Source organism: Ambystoma mexicanum, chromosome 1p (genome assembly GCF_040938575.1).
Source record: "Ambystoma mexicanum isolate Mex_15411 chromosome 1p, UKY_AmexF1_1, whole genome shotgun sequence".
Taxonomy (NCBI): domain Eukaryota; kingdom Metazoa; phylum Chordata; class Amphibia; order Caudata; family Ambystomatidae; genus Ambystoma; species Ambystoma mexicanum.
The window spans coordinates 1,011,439,852-1,011,453,902 of NC_090921.1; the positions used below are offsets into that span (position 1 = coordinate 1,011,439,852).

Here is a 14,051-nt window from a genome sequence, read left to right on the forward strand (position 1 = left end):
CAATGTCTTTGCATGGACGAATCCGCCCAGAACTTTAGAGAGCTCGAGTTAGACCTCCAGAGTCACCATCCAACTCATCCAAGCCCCCTCAACAGAGTGCAGGAATGCAGAATAGAGGACAATCGACCAGGCCCTAACCGTTCATTGTTTGAGCAGATAAAAAGGTGCCAAAACCATAGACCGACTGAGACCGAAGAAATCCATGCCGAGGGCCCTCTCGCACGACTGCTGCTGCGACATCTCATTCACAGTCCTCCCTTTCGTCACCAGACCAAGGAATCAGGAGACCGGGTCTGCGGCTGCATAGGAGAGAATCCAGCTGTGTTCATTAACCAAGCTAAGGTACTGTGGGGCTCAAGGTCGAACTTAACTCAAGCCGAAGAGTTGCTACAGTGTGACTGGAGTGTGTTAAAAGGCGTTTTGATGTCCACCCATACCTCTGGCCCAGGCATAACAGCTTGTGCTCCTTTAGGGTGTCTTTGCAGGGTCCCTAAAACATGTGTTATCGACTAAAGCTTCCTGTATATATAAAAGCTTAAATATGTTTCCGTACACAGCCGATACAAATTCTCAGTGTTCGGTTGCCCTCTGCTGTCAAAATTGCAAAGGGAACCTTTTAGGCAGAATTGCATGCAGTACCCTCTGGGATCACCACATACAATTAGGACTACAGGTGTAAGCAAAACGAACCTTTGGTATAAATCTGTACTACACAGTTTTTGGTAGCGAGCTGAGCAGCCAGGCTTATCTCAAGAGAATGTGAGCAGTAAAAGGATGTTACACAGAGGTCTTACAATCAGAGTGGTTCAAGTAGACACTTACACTCAAGGTTTCTGGGTAAAACACGTTAATTTATTACACAGTCATTTAGAAAACATTCACTAGAAGGAGGCAACTTAATATTATACACAAACACTTCAATACCAAACCAATATGTGAGTAAATTGGGCTCCCCTGAAATAGGAGAAAAATGCCATTTCAGTCACTTTAAATAGGATTACAAAGGCACAAGTTAATAGAATAGATCACAAATACTTTCTTAGGCAGTGCAAATAGTTTACTTCACTAAAGGACTCGATTCAGTTCAATAGACCTAAGCCAATGGACTAGTGTCTTGGATAGGAAAGAGCAGTTCTTTTAGTAAATAGTAAAGTCTTTGCCAAAGTTCTCAGAAGTAGTTTGTACGAAAAAGAAACATGTTGGGTCACAAGCTGATTAAGCCTGCAAGTTGGGAAAGTTTCACAAACTTTCACCGCGAGAGGCAAGTGCTCTCAATCGGGTTGGGACAGTACCTTAATATGAAGAAAAGATGCAGCTGAAGACGCTGGTTCCTGGCAGTTCCTGCAGATCTCACAGTTCCTGAGCCTCAGTCGTGGGGACAAGAGGGAAGATGTCGGGGGACTCCTGCACTGCACCAGGAATGGTCAAACAAGCTGGCAAAATGGAAGATCTTCGGTTCGAGTAGCTGTCGTCAAGCACACAAGCTGGTGTACCCCTCCCTCCCCCCCCACCGGTTAATCCCACCAACTCAAAAGGAAGAAGTCGTCCTTGAAGGGGCTTCTGTCCGGATGATCTTGGCAATTCGGACCTGCAGCAGGGCTTCACTGGGCAAACCAACAGTCCAGGAGTTGCAGCAGCCGTCCACTTCCAGCTCGTCTTTGTTTCTTTCGTTCCAGTGGTCGACACTGCCCTTTAAACAGTTTTCTCCTTTTCATTCCAGCCTAGCTGTCAGTCAACCAGCAGGGCGGCTGTCCTTGCCGGACAGTCAGCCAATCACGCCAGAGTGCATTTGGGTCTCCTAGTTTGGTTTTGGGCACCTCCCTCACTTCCTGCCCACCCCAGACACTCAGACGCCAGAGGCTGTCTTCAGTCCTGAAGCCCGCCAAAGGCATACGAACAAAGGGACCAAACCTGGTTTGGCGAGCACTCTAGAAGGACCTCTCCAAAAAGAAATGGTGGAAAAAGAAGACCAGGACCAGTTTAAACAAAGGGGTTTAAGGCGCCATCTTCAAAAACATGGCTCCCGTGATATTTAGCTACCAGTGTTAGTGGTCGGGAAAAATCATTGGAGAATGTTGTAAAACCACTGCCACCAGCCATTTCGATAGGAAAGGCTAGCATTTGACTGCTACATGAGTTTCTAGACCCAAGGGGATACTAGGTAACCCCTCCAGCACTCTATAGGAAGATAATGTGGTCTGGGTCTAGGAATTTAAAAAGACTAGTAAAGTCAATGTAACCTTACATTCTCTGGGAAACGGTTTATCCCAGAGAAGGTATTTAAACCTTTGGAAAGTCTTAAAAGACATCCCTGTCACACTGCACTGAAGGTGCTGTCTAACACACATGAAAAGATGCCGCCTCATGGAGTTACATAAAACCCCATGATCCAAGAACACAAGAGTAAAACACACAGCAAAATACATGAGTGGGAAAAAAGGCTCACACTTTTCAGGTAAAAAAAATCAAGTCCTCAAAATCCAGCAATGTTGCTGGGGGTCTCTAAGGTGAAGGGAATTAGCACTTATGAGAATTCTCCCTAGCAGCACCCACTTCAACAACAGCTATAATTTCAACCAACAGAATTAATACGGTTCTATGCAGTCGCCTTCACCTTCCACTATTGCAAATATTCAGAAGAAGGAAAAAGTTACTTACCTGTAACTATTGTTCTGCAGTATGGGTCCGGTATGGATTCACATGCTCATGAATATAGCTAGTCAGGCTGGGAATTCTCGGTAAAAGAAAAAAATGTTTCACTTTCACTTACAGTCTTTCTCCTCTAAACCAATCACTGAGCTCCATCTGGGTCACACTGCCTGACAAAAAAACAAAAGTGAACCATTGGATAGAGGATGGCAGCATATTCATCTTGTTACAAATATCGACAAGATTCAAGTCCAAAGATACAAACCGAAACACGTGTCGACCCACTGCTGGAATAATTACAGGCAAATAAAATTGCCAAAGACTGAATTGAGGGAATGTGGCATTGCTCACGTTGGAAATTGTAGATTGTGACCAAGTGTATTAGGTTATTTATATTTATGTCATTGAACGTATGAGGAAGAATGTGAATGAAAGGTAGGGATGAATACTTATTGACCCAAATTGAGAACGTAATGTTATTTTTATTGTTTAAAAATATTTTACATTAAATGGTGATTTATGAGATTTATTAAAAAATATTGAGAAGATAGAAGAATCATTTGTCGATATTTGTAACAAGATAAATGAATAAGCGGTCATCCTCTATCCGATGGTTCACTTTTGTTAAATTCATTGGGTCACACTGTCCCCAGCCAATGACTGCCCCCTCCCCAAAGCCCTCCTCTGGCAGCCATCTTCAGATTTGGTAAGCACGTAAAGTGGTAGTATGACCAAGAGCCGCAGAGGGAATGTCAGGAGGGTTCGCATGTGGATCCATGCCAGACCCATGATCGAGAATAGTTACAGGTAAGTAACTTGTTCCTTCTCTAGCATGGGGTCTGGCATGGGTTCATATGCTCGTGATTAAAGAATACATAGCACTACAACATTACACAACCAGGGGCGGTGGCCAGGCTCACCAGAAGCAATTACACTTACCTCTGGAACAGGCTCACCTTCAAGGTAACAGGTTGCGTAGCCTGGACTACTCCCTGGAATCCCTGTCAACGCAGTAGAATCTTGTGAAGGTGTGCAAGGACCTCCACATAGCAGCCCTGCAGATGTCCACTAGGGGCACACCAGACAGGAACGCCGTCGTCACAGCAATCGCTCTGGTGTAATGGGCACTTGGACGGCCGGGCAGAGGTCGGTTTGCCAACCAATGACTGATACAGCTAGAGAGCCACCTGGAGATGGAAGCCTTGGACAAGGCCTTTCCATGTTTCACAGGACCAATGTTCATGAATAGCTGAGACGTCCTCTGGAAACTCTTTGTGCGTGCCACATAGAACTTCCGAGCACAAGCCATATCCAGCGAGTGCAAAGTCCTTTCAGCCTGCGACCAAGTTTTTGGAAAGAACACAGGCAACACCAAAGGCTCGTTGAGGTGATGAACCTTTGGCATGAAGAAGGGGTGCATCCGCAGCCCACCCTTGTTTCGTGAAAAGTCAGATAAGGCTGTTTGCAGATGGGCCTGGATCTCACCTACCCTCTTGGCAAAGGTGATGGCAACGAGGAAAGCAGTTTTCCACAAGAGGCACTTGAGGGGGCCTGATGCATAGGATCAAAGAGGACCCCATGAGCCTTCGTCAGTAACATGTAGAGTTCCTACACCGGGGTAGGCGCCTTGAATGACAGGAAAGATCAAAACAGTCCTTTGAGGAACTCCTTGATGAGACGGTGGGACTAAACACTGTCCTGGAGACCTAGTGTAGCGGGAAATGCCGCCAGATGCACCTTGATAGAGGCGTGCGCAAAACCTTGGACAAGTAAAACACGTATGAAAAGAATCTGCTGGGTCGTGAGCCTTAAATGTTGATCTTCTGCGACCAGCCGTTACACTCACCTGGTCTCTGCGGGAGCGTTGGGGCACGGTTGGAGCCCTCCCTCGGCTTGGCTCCCTTGGATAGACTCTCCCCCAGCTGCAGCTGAGCCTGCTGTTCTGGTTGCTGGTATTGTCCCTGAGAGAAGATGATAGGCAATGAGAATGGCGTGGTGGTGTCGTGAATTCCCTCAACCCTCTTGTGCCAAAATGAAGAGTGCAAGGTTTTCCCATGCAAGCTCACCTGTGGTTTTGTAATGCTGAGCTCTCCGTCCTGCTTCTTGTAGCAGGGGTGTGTAGAGTGGACCTCATTGAGTTTGGAGGCTTGGGAGCAGCTCCGCGGCTGCAGGATGAAGGTACCACGAAGATGAAGAAAAGAAGTGGAGCTACGCGTTGCTGGAAGCCCGGATCAGGTGAGGAAAGGCTCCGACTCCGATAGCGATGGGATGCAGGTAAGATGCGCGCCCAGCGATGGAGCGGCTGGAATCAGGTAAGGAGCGCCTTCAGCGATGGAGTGGCTGGATTCAGGTAAAATACACCTTCAGCAATGGAATAGCTGGAATCAAGTGGATGCACGACGAGATGAAGAACAGGTAAGGACAGTGGTAAGCGTTACTCTGCTGAAGGCAGAATAACGCGAAGCGGAGGCATGTGGGTGGGTTGGCTTTAAATAGGCTGGCCCTGGCCCCTCCCTTTGGCCCTGCCTTGTGGCTCCATCTTGCCCCTCCCAGGGACTCTTGCACGTGCCTTCCAATGATAGTCTATGGCCACACCCGGCCCTGATGCACGTGCCCTAGGTACAGTGTGCGCAAAGCACTTTTCCATGAGCCTGGCGCCAGGACTGGGTCCATTTGGGCCCTGAGGGGGTGCCTGGACCCTTGTCCAATGGCCATGACACCAGAACACGTAGAAAAACGCTTCCACTTGTGCCCCTAGCACTTCAGAGTCGGCTACGATCTGGCCGTGGCAAGGACTACCCTGCAGTCCGCTGGCAACTCGTACCCTCCGAACACTAAGGCTGCAGGAGTCATGCCTTCATGGCATGCACCTTTTTAACTCTCTTGACTCACTCTACTGATATGAACTTCGGTTCCCAAGGGCGTTCAACCTACCAGCGCCTTCAGACCATACCAATGGTATATAAGGCGCTATATAAGTGCAAAATAACAATAACAATGTTCAGCGATTCTGGACCGTGATGCAGGATTGCACCTCCTTCTCTGGTGAGCAGATCTGCGACCACTGGCAGCTTGACTGGAGGAGATGTTGACAAGCCGAGAAGGTGCGGGTACCAAATCTGCCGGGGCGACAAGGATCATCCTGCATCGGCACCGCTTGAGTCGATGGATGACCCGCAGCAGGACAGGCAACGGAGGGAATGCATGCAGGAACAGACCTCCCCCCACAGGAAGGAAAATGCATCCCCCGATGTTCCCCTGGCATTTGGAATTCATCGCCGTCGCAAACAGATCGATCTGGGGTCTGCCGCATTTGAGGAAGAGCCGGTCCACTTGATCCTGCCAAAGCTCCCACTCGTGGCAAGAGCGCAGCTCCCTGCTGAGGGAGTCTGCAATGGTGTTCCTGACCCCCGCCTCACCCCCAGGTGGAAAGGAATGAGGAACATTTACTGGGCGACGGCCCAGTGCCACAAGTCCTGTGCCTCTATGGAGAGCGCTGGTGATTTGGTTTCCCCTTGCTTCTTGATGAAGAACATCATGGTGGTAATGTCTGTGAAGACACTCGCCACCTTGCCCTTGAGGGACGGAAGGCACGACTTGAGGGCCCAGAACACTGCCTGCAGCTCCAGGACATTGATGTGGAGATCCCTCTCCTCAAGCAGCCACAGGCCTCTGGTGTGGAGACGTCCGGTCCGGGCTGCCCAGCCCTCCAGTGAAGCATCTGTGGTGACCGTCGCCTGGTACGGGGCCTCTGGAAATCCATGCCCCCAGTGATGTTGGAGCGCACGCCCCATCACCTTACTGATCGACGGGACTCCTTGTCGAGAGTAATCTTGTCCGCAAAGCTTCCCGACACCTGAATCCACAGAGCGTCCAGGAAGTCCTGAAGGGGTCGCATCCGCAACTTGCAGAGTCGGATCAGGTAAATGCACAACATCATGCCAAGCAGCCACTTGATGGTCCGCACCATGGCGGTGTTCAGTGTCAACAGCTGTTGCACCTTGCCTAGCAGGGCCGCCATCCATTCGTTCCAAGGAGCGGTCAGGCAGGAGACCGTGTTGAGTCTGTCCCCCAGGAACAGTGCGTTCTGCGATGATATCAATCAGGACTATGGATAGTTGACTGAGAACCACAGATCTGTCAGCAGCCGGACAGTCATCTGTGTTCCACGGCAAGTTCCCTTAACCTGACCCGGAAGAGCCAGCCGTGGAGGTACGGGTACACTTGTATCCCTGTTAGACACAGATGGGCCACCACTGGTGCCAGGCACTACGTAAACATCCCGAGTGCAGACTTCAGTCTGAAGGGGAGGGCTTTGAATTGATAGTGCATTCCCTGCACTACAAGGTGCAGGAATTTCCAATGTTTTTCGTGAATGGGGACATGCAAGTAAGCATCCTCCAGAACCAGCGATGTCAGGAAGTCTCATTCCTCCAGTCGGCCGAGCATGTGCTGCAACATGAACATCCTGAATTTCTGGGATTTGATGTATTTGTTGAGGCGCCGTGGTCTAGAATGGGCCTCCAGCCCCCAGTCGTCCTCTTTACCAAGAAGTATCTGGAGTAGATTCCGGAGTCACTTTGGTACTAGCGTCATTGCCCCATCATGGCCCATGCTTCCTGCAGGAGCCGAGGGATGTGCTGCTCCTGCCTGGGCACCGGCAGCATATGTCGACACTTGCATTCGAATTCCAGAGTGTGTCCGTGGGCGAGAGCATCCAGCACCCATCTGTCAGTGGAGATCTTTTCGGACTCGCTGAAGAAGCCTGCCAGCCCTCCTTCCACTGAGGTGCATGGGTGGGGGCTGATGTCTTGGCCGGTTCAATCTTGCTTTGGAGCCTGCATGCCGCCATGGGAGCGACGTTGGCCACCTGCCCCGAAAGTCTTGTAAGGCCCCTATAGGCCTCCTGGGTCGTGGATCAAGGGCTGGTGGTACGAAGAGGATCCCAGACGAAGACCTTTGAAGATTTGCCAGATTTCCATCTTGGGGCACGGAAGGAATGCCGATGTTGCTGAAGCGTGCCCAGGGCACGGGTCGTTTCCATGTCAGTCTCAATGGCCTGCAACGATTAGTCGACTGCCTTCACAAAGAGGTTGTCCCCATCGAAGGGCATGTCCAGTACCCCCGTCTGGACCTCCTGACGGAAGTTGGTGGTTTCCAACCAGCCCAGACGACAGAGGCAGACAGTTCCCCATCTGTCAGAACCCTGCGTCTGTGATGTCCAGGGCCAAAATGATGGCATGGTCCAATGCCACCCCGCCTTCCTGGAGGATCTCCAGCACCTTGACCCGCTTGTCGTCGGGCAGAAACTCCAGCAGCGGCGTCATCTTATACCACAGCTCCCTGTAGTATTGGGCCGGGATTGGAAGCGCATTAGCTGCCTTGACTGTCGTTGCTGCAGAGTAGATCACTTTCCTACCCATGGCATCTAACTTCGTCCCCTCGCTGTCTGGAGCAACAGAGGCTGAAGACGAGGGGGTTAAATTACTTCTTGCTGCCACAAAGACCCCAGAGTCTGGAGAGGGCTGGTAACGTAGGCACTAGGGTGCAGACTCTTTTTCTCCAACCTATCCCTCTACGCCAGGCTGCTGAGGCCGGGTTTCTCAATGCCAGGACTTCGTCCCCAAGCGTCATCCAGGAGAGGCACCGCCAGAATGGTCTTCCTCTTAGCCTCACGCTTTTGGTAAAGGAAACCTTCCTTCTTGGTCTCCTCTGGCGTCAGCTGGAAGAGATCAGATGCTGTGGCGACCCCACTTTGTTTGGGGGACCCCACTTTGTTTGGGGGGAGAAGCCCTCAGCGGTGGAGAAACACTTCAGTCTGTGTCCGTAGTTGCAGTGTCCGTCCCCCACATACCTGGTGGGGGAAGAGGGGCCTGTGCGGAGGTTGATGCAGTGCTGTCGGGTGCCGTCTCCTCTTCGCCGGGCTATGGCGCGGTGTCGCCGGGGCCGGAGCAGTTGGCATCCTAGTCTGGATTTCCGACACCAGAGTGTGGAGGGTCGAAATTATGTCCAGCAACACGTCCCTTGAAGGTGTCGGGGAGCAGGCTGGCTGTGCTCAACGCCCTAGTCATTGGCATTTCCGCCGTTACCCACAACTCTGGGACTGTGTGAACAGACACCAGGTTGTCCTCATCCAAGGAAGAAATATCTGTGCCCTGGAGCACGGTTGAGGCCTCCTCTCTCCCCCTTTTTTGCTTCCTATGGGGTCCACCTCAGGTTTAGGGATGGCATCCTCTTCTCCTGTGTCCTCTCTACCGGCTTGGCCGAGGCCTCCCGTCTCAGGGGCAGGGATACTCTGTGCACCGACGGGGCCCTTCTGGACCGGGTCAGCCCCATTTGCCTTTGAGAGGGCGGCAGCGACCAGCTCAACTGTCGAGAATGACTTTGCCTGGGCCTTCAGGGGCAGGTCAGACACCTTTCCCTGTCCATTGGTCTTCCACGGCTTCTCCCACAGCGAGCCAATTTACTATTAGAGGAGGAGCTGGAGCGATGACTGGAGATGGAGGCAGAGAGTGAAGATTAGCGCGCCCTGCCCATTGCGGGACCACTTACGCGGAGACCCCGAAGGATATGGACTCAGTGCTTGACCTTTTCTTGAGCCCCCACGGATGGAGCGCCCTCAAAGGACTTAGACGCCTGCTCCTTGGACCGGCCGGTCCTGAGTGAGGCATGCCCCTACTTGCTGCACTGGTAGAGGCCTTGGCATTGAGCCACGCCATCAACCTACTGGGACGATTCTTGACAGTTTGCTTGGAAAAACCCAGGCAGATTTCACAATCCACTTCCCTGTGGTCCAGATGGAGACAGTAGAGGCACTGGAGGTGTTTGTCCTCTACAAAAACGTTTCTCAATCCCCAGCTGGAGCAGAGCTTGAAGAGGGAGCCTCCCTCCTTCTCCGACATGGTCCGGCGTGCAGTGTAGGCCCAATGGCCTTCTGGAATCTTCCATGAAACTTCGACGAGTCTTGCCCTTGAGGAGCTTTCCAAGACACTGACAAACTGATCCCTGCTTGCCGGTCAACGGGGCAAAAGAGCATGCAGGCTCTATTGACCAAAAATAGAACCTTTTTAATGGAAATCGTGTGAAAACATAGAAAAGCTCAAGGAGCAAAACACGAGGACTCCCAACACTTGAATGTGCGGTAAAAATCTGAAGATGGCTGCCAGAGGGGGGACTTGGGGAGAGAGCAGTCATTTTCTGGGGGCAGTGTGACCCAAAGCTCAGTGATTGGTTTAGAGGAGAAAGAGTTTGTAAGTGAAAGTGATTTTTTTTTTCTTTTACCGAGGATTCCTGGCCTGACAGGGAATATTCATGAGCATGTGAATCCATGCCCGACCCCATACTGGAGAATTTCAAGTTACTTCTTTCCACCCCCACTTCAGGGCATGGCCGTTCCACTGTCAATTAACAGTTTTTACTAGCACAAAGTTTGTCTCTAAATTTATTTTTATTTTATTGGCCATTAATAAGGCGCTTATACAGCAAGACAGTGTTTAAAAGCGCCACAAGGTACAAAGGAAGGCAACAAGGAAGAAGAATAGACAGTGGAATAATCCATTAATAAATAGAAACTGCTGTCCTATGAAGCCGTGTGATATTCGGATACAAGGGCAGTGAAAGCAAAGTTGAAAGGGGGGGTGGGGTGAGGGTAAGTGCTATTTGGGCCCCCTAGGGGAGGAAGTGCCAGAGGTGCCCGATGGGTGTGGGGTGAACAGTTAAGTGCATGGGCTGAGAAAACCCACGAGAAGAGGGAGGTCTACTGTCCAACAGGTAAGTGCGGGGTGGAAGCAAAATCACCAGACAAGCAGGTGATGGGCCCAGTGGGCAGTGCAGGTGCTGCTGGGGGAGATTCGGCAGAAGGCCAAGACCCTATTGGAATCTTGAGGGACCAGGCTGCCAATCGCAGTGACGGAGGGGATGGTTAGCATGGGAGAGGGAAGAAGAGAAAGCTCCAGAGTAGTTTGTGGAACTTGAGGTGGTCCAGTTCAAGCCAGGGAGAGTGAGACTGTTCCATAAGAGGGAGTCAGCTGAGGAGAGAGATCTGACCCCAGCTCTCTGCCTGGAGAAGTGTTTGTTCAGCAGAGAGTTGGAGCCAGAAGGTTGAAGGAATCTGGAGGGAGAGTAATGAGTAAGAGTTGCAGGTAGCATAGTCCCAGGCCTCCCGACAGCCTTATGGATGATGCAAAGGGTCTTGAATTTGATAATTGCAACACCAGGAGCCAATGGAGAGATTTTAGGGCTGGAAAGATACGGTCCCAGGGCTTGAGGCCAAAGCCAAGTCTTGCATCCCTATTCTGGATTAGTTGAAGAGGACGGAACGAAGAAAGAGGCAGGTTGAGGAAGAGGCTGTTACAGTAAACTACCACGGAGAGGACCAGAGCTCTAGAGACATCAAGCTTCTGGGGGAAGCTGAGGAACAGGCGAATGCCTCTAAGGAGGTGAAGTTGAAAGTGGGCCTTCTTGGTAAGGTCCAAGATGTGAGGAGTAAAGGAGAGAGTGGAGTCAATGAGGAACTCGAGATATCTGGCCTCAGTGTATGGAGAGGGAGGTGGACCCATAGAGGACGGCCAGAGTGCAGGAGGGAAACAGGGAGCGGATGTTTCAATAGATAGGATGTCGGTCTTACCAGCATCAAGACAGATCAGTGGAGATTCACCAAGACTAAATAGACCGGCAGTCCGGGGTGATTGAGGTGGAAGAGGGGCGCTTGAAACAGTGTCTCATCAACATAACCCTGGAAATGAAGGGAGAAGGCAGAGATCAGATGAGCAAGAGGTGCTAGGTAATGTTTAAAAACCAAGGCGAGCGGATAGAACCCCGGGGGACACCACAAGTAGAGAGTGGTGGAGAAGGGCCCCAGGAGCACCTGGGAGGGGTAGTCAGTAAGAACAGAGGTTAACCAATCCAGTGCCCGGTCTGGGATACGTATCTGAGCTGCTTTAGGAGGATGGAATGGTTGATGTAAACAACCAACAAGCTATTGTGTTTGGTCAGTTGGGGTATGACAAACCTCTTCAGGAGTTCCCAAGGAAGGGTGTGGTAGAGAAAGAGCGGTAATTGACAGGACACAGGGGTGGGCGTTCGTCAGAAGGCTTTTTTAAGATGGTGTGCACAAGGGAGTGCTTGAGGGAAGAAGGGAAAGAGCCAGATGCCAAGGAGTTGTTAGAGAAGTCAGCAAGAGCCAGAGGGAGGATATAATGTCTCCTTTTTCATCCAGAACCAATTAGGCCCGCTGTTAGGATGAGTACTTCATAGAGTGGACTACTCTAGAGATCTCATCTGTTGTGATAGGTGAGAAGGAGGAGAGAATAGCTGGCAGCGGAGAGGCCAAGTCGGTTGGGGGAGGAATAGAGGTCAGAATGTCATGCGTTTTGGAGGAGAAAAGGGTGGCCTGTGCATTTCAGAGGGCCTGTGAAGGAAGAAGGGATGTGGGGACCGCAGACGGATTGGCTAGTTCCTTGCAGATTTTGAAGAGTTCAGCCGTGTTAAGAGACTCCACAGATACAGACCTGGGTGTGAGCCCTCTTCCTGGAGCAGATAGAGAAACGGTATTGCCTTTTTGTCAGGGGATGAGCCCGAGGCCTGCCACTTCCGTTCAGCAACTCTGCACTTGCGTTTCAAAGCGGCAATATCAGAGTAGTTCCAGCTGTTAAACTTGGAGGCAGGTTTCAGGCGGATCCGCATGACAGGGGCAAGAATGTCAAGAGTGTCAGTGATAGCAAGTTGGAGATTGGCAAGGACAGAATAGGTGGGAGGGTCAAGGGGAGGGAGGAGGAATGAAAGTGGAGGCAAACCGCAGCAGCCGACACCCATTTCATCGGACGGATTACCACAAAGGAGGCTGGCAGTGCTGGTTGAGGTTCTGTCAGGTGGCTGAGAGTAGAGAGTGGTCTAAACAGGAGCGAGGGGTACTGAAAGGGTTGGTGAGTGGGAGATCAGAAGGGATGAAGGTATCAAGAGTGTCTGGCAGAGTGGGTAGGGCCAGAGAGGAGATTAGTGAGGGAGAGAGGTACAGAGATCACGGAAGAGTGAGGAGACAGGAACCGTGGAGTCAAGGTGGATGTTAAAATCTCCAAGGAAGGAGTTGAGGTCAGAGGAAAAGAGGTGGACATCCCATTCCGAGAGGAAGACAGACCCTGGGTCTTGGGGTCTGTAGATCGGGGCAAGGGTGAGTGAGAGACGCTAAGCTTGCAAACAAGACTTTCAAAGGAGAAGGTCTGGGTGGGTAGGAGGGATATAGGGGCCACTCAGGGAAGATCAGGGCTAATTCACCACCAAATTGGCTGGGCCGGGTCTTGGAAAAGATCTTCTAACCATATGGGAAAAGGGAGTCAAAAGCAGTGGCTGAACTGGCATTGAACCACATCTTGGTGTCTTGGCATTGAGATCAAAGTCTTCAAGAAGGAGGCAGATGTCAGGATTGTTTGACAGAGCGAGCATTCAGAGTGGCTAAGTGTAGCCGGTCACCACCTTTGAGGGTTTTCCTGGGCAAAGTAGAGGGGGGTCCATCCATTGGAGGCGTGGGAGGTGTAGAGAGAGTGGAAGTAGGTAGGAAGTTAATGAGTGCCGGCAAGCGCCGGTCAAAGAGAAAAAGATTGGGTTGAGGACCCTGGGCCATGACAGTGCCATTATGATAGATGTTAATGATCCCAGAGGATGAGAAGTGCACCAAGAGTACTTCCCACCTATTGCCGCCATTAATGGGTGAGGAAGAAAAAGATTAGATGAGAACTTTGATGTGAACTTTGGATATAATTTGAACAAATTGAAAAAAGATTTAATATTTTCTTTTAGGACCATTTTTAGATCATTTTGTGAAATTGTAATTGGATTTGTAAACTTTTTGTACAGGTTTTTTTTGTAAAGCCAAATACAAATAAAAAAAAGATTAGATGAAGGGTCCATAGGTCTGGACAAGGGATACAGGTTAGGGAGAATTCTCATTTCCGTGCCAATTCCCGTCAACCTTAGAGACCCCCAGGTCTTATGCTGGACTTTAGACTTTGATTTAACCCTGGAGTGAGTGAGGGCTTTTCCTCACTAAAGTGTTTTTGACCGGATTTGGATTATGTGTTTCAACTGTTTTTGGAGTGACAAACTCCATAGGAATCTAATTTTTGTATGGCAACACACAGCACCTTCAGTGCAGTGTCACAGAAATACTTTAGATTTCTCATAAGGTTTAAATCCCTTTTGTTGTGTGAACTACTGTTCCCAAGAATAGTAAAGTGAAATTGACTATTTACCTTTTCTCTTTGTAGATCCAGCACACCCCATTTTATGTGGAGTGCTGGAGGGAGGGTTAACTAATGGCCCCTTATCCTACATTCTCATCTAACTTTTTTCTCTTACCCTTCCTACTTTAAATGGCTGGTGGCAGTGGTTAATTTTTCCTGCCATTG

General features: G+C 50.3%; 1 protein-coding gene across 2 annotated transcripts in view; it reads right to left on the reverse strand.

The window, feature by feature from the left end:
• GLG1 (golgi glycoprotein 1) overlaps nucleotides 1-14,051 on the reverse strand; it is a 1,453,447-nt gene that overhangs the window by 212,082 nt on the left and 1,227,314 nt on the right. The gene's annotated exons all lie outside the window — the stretch shown is intronic.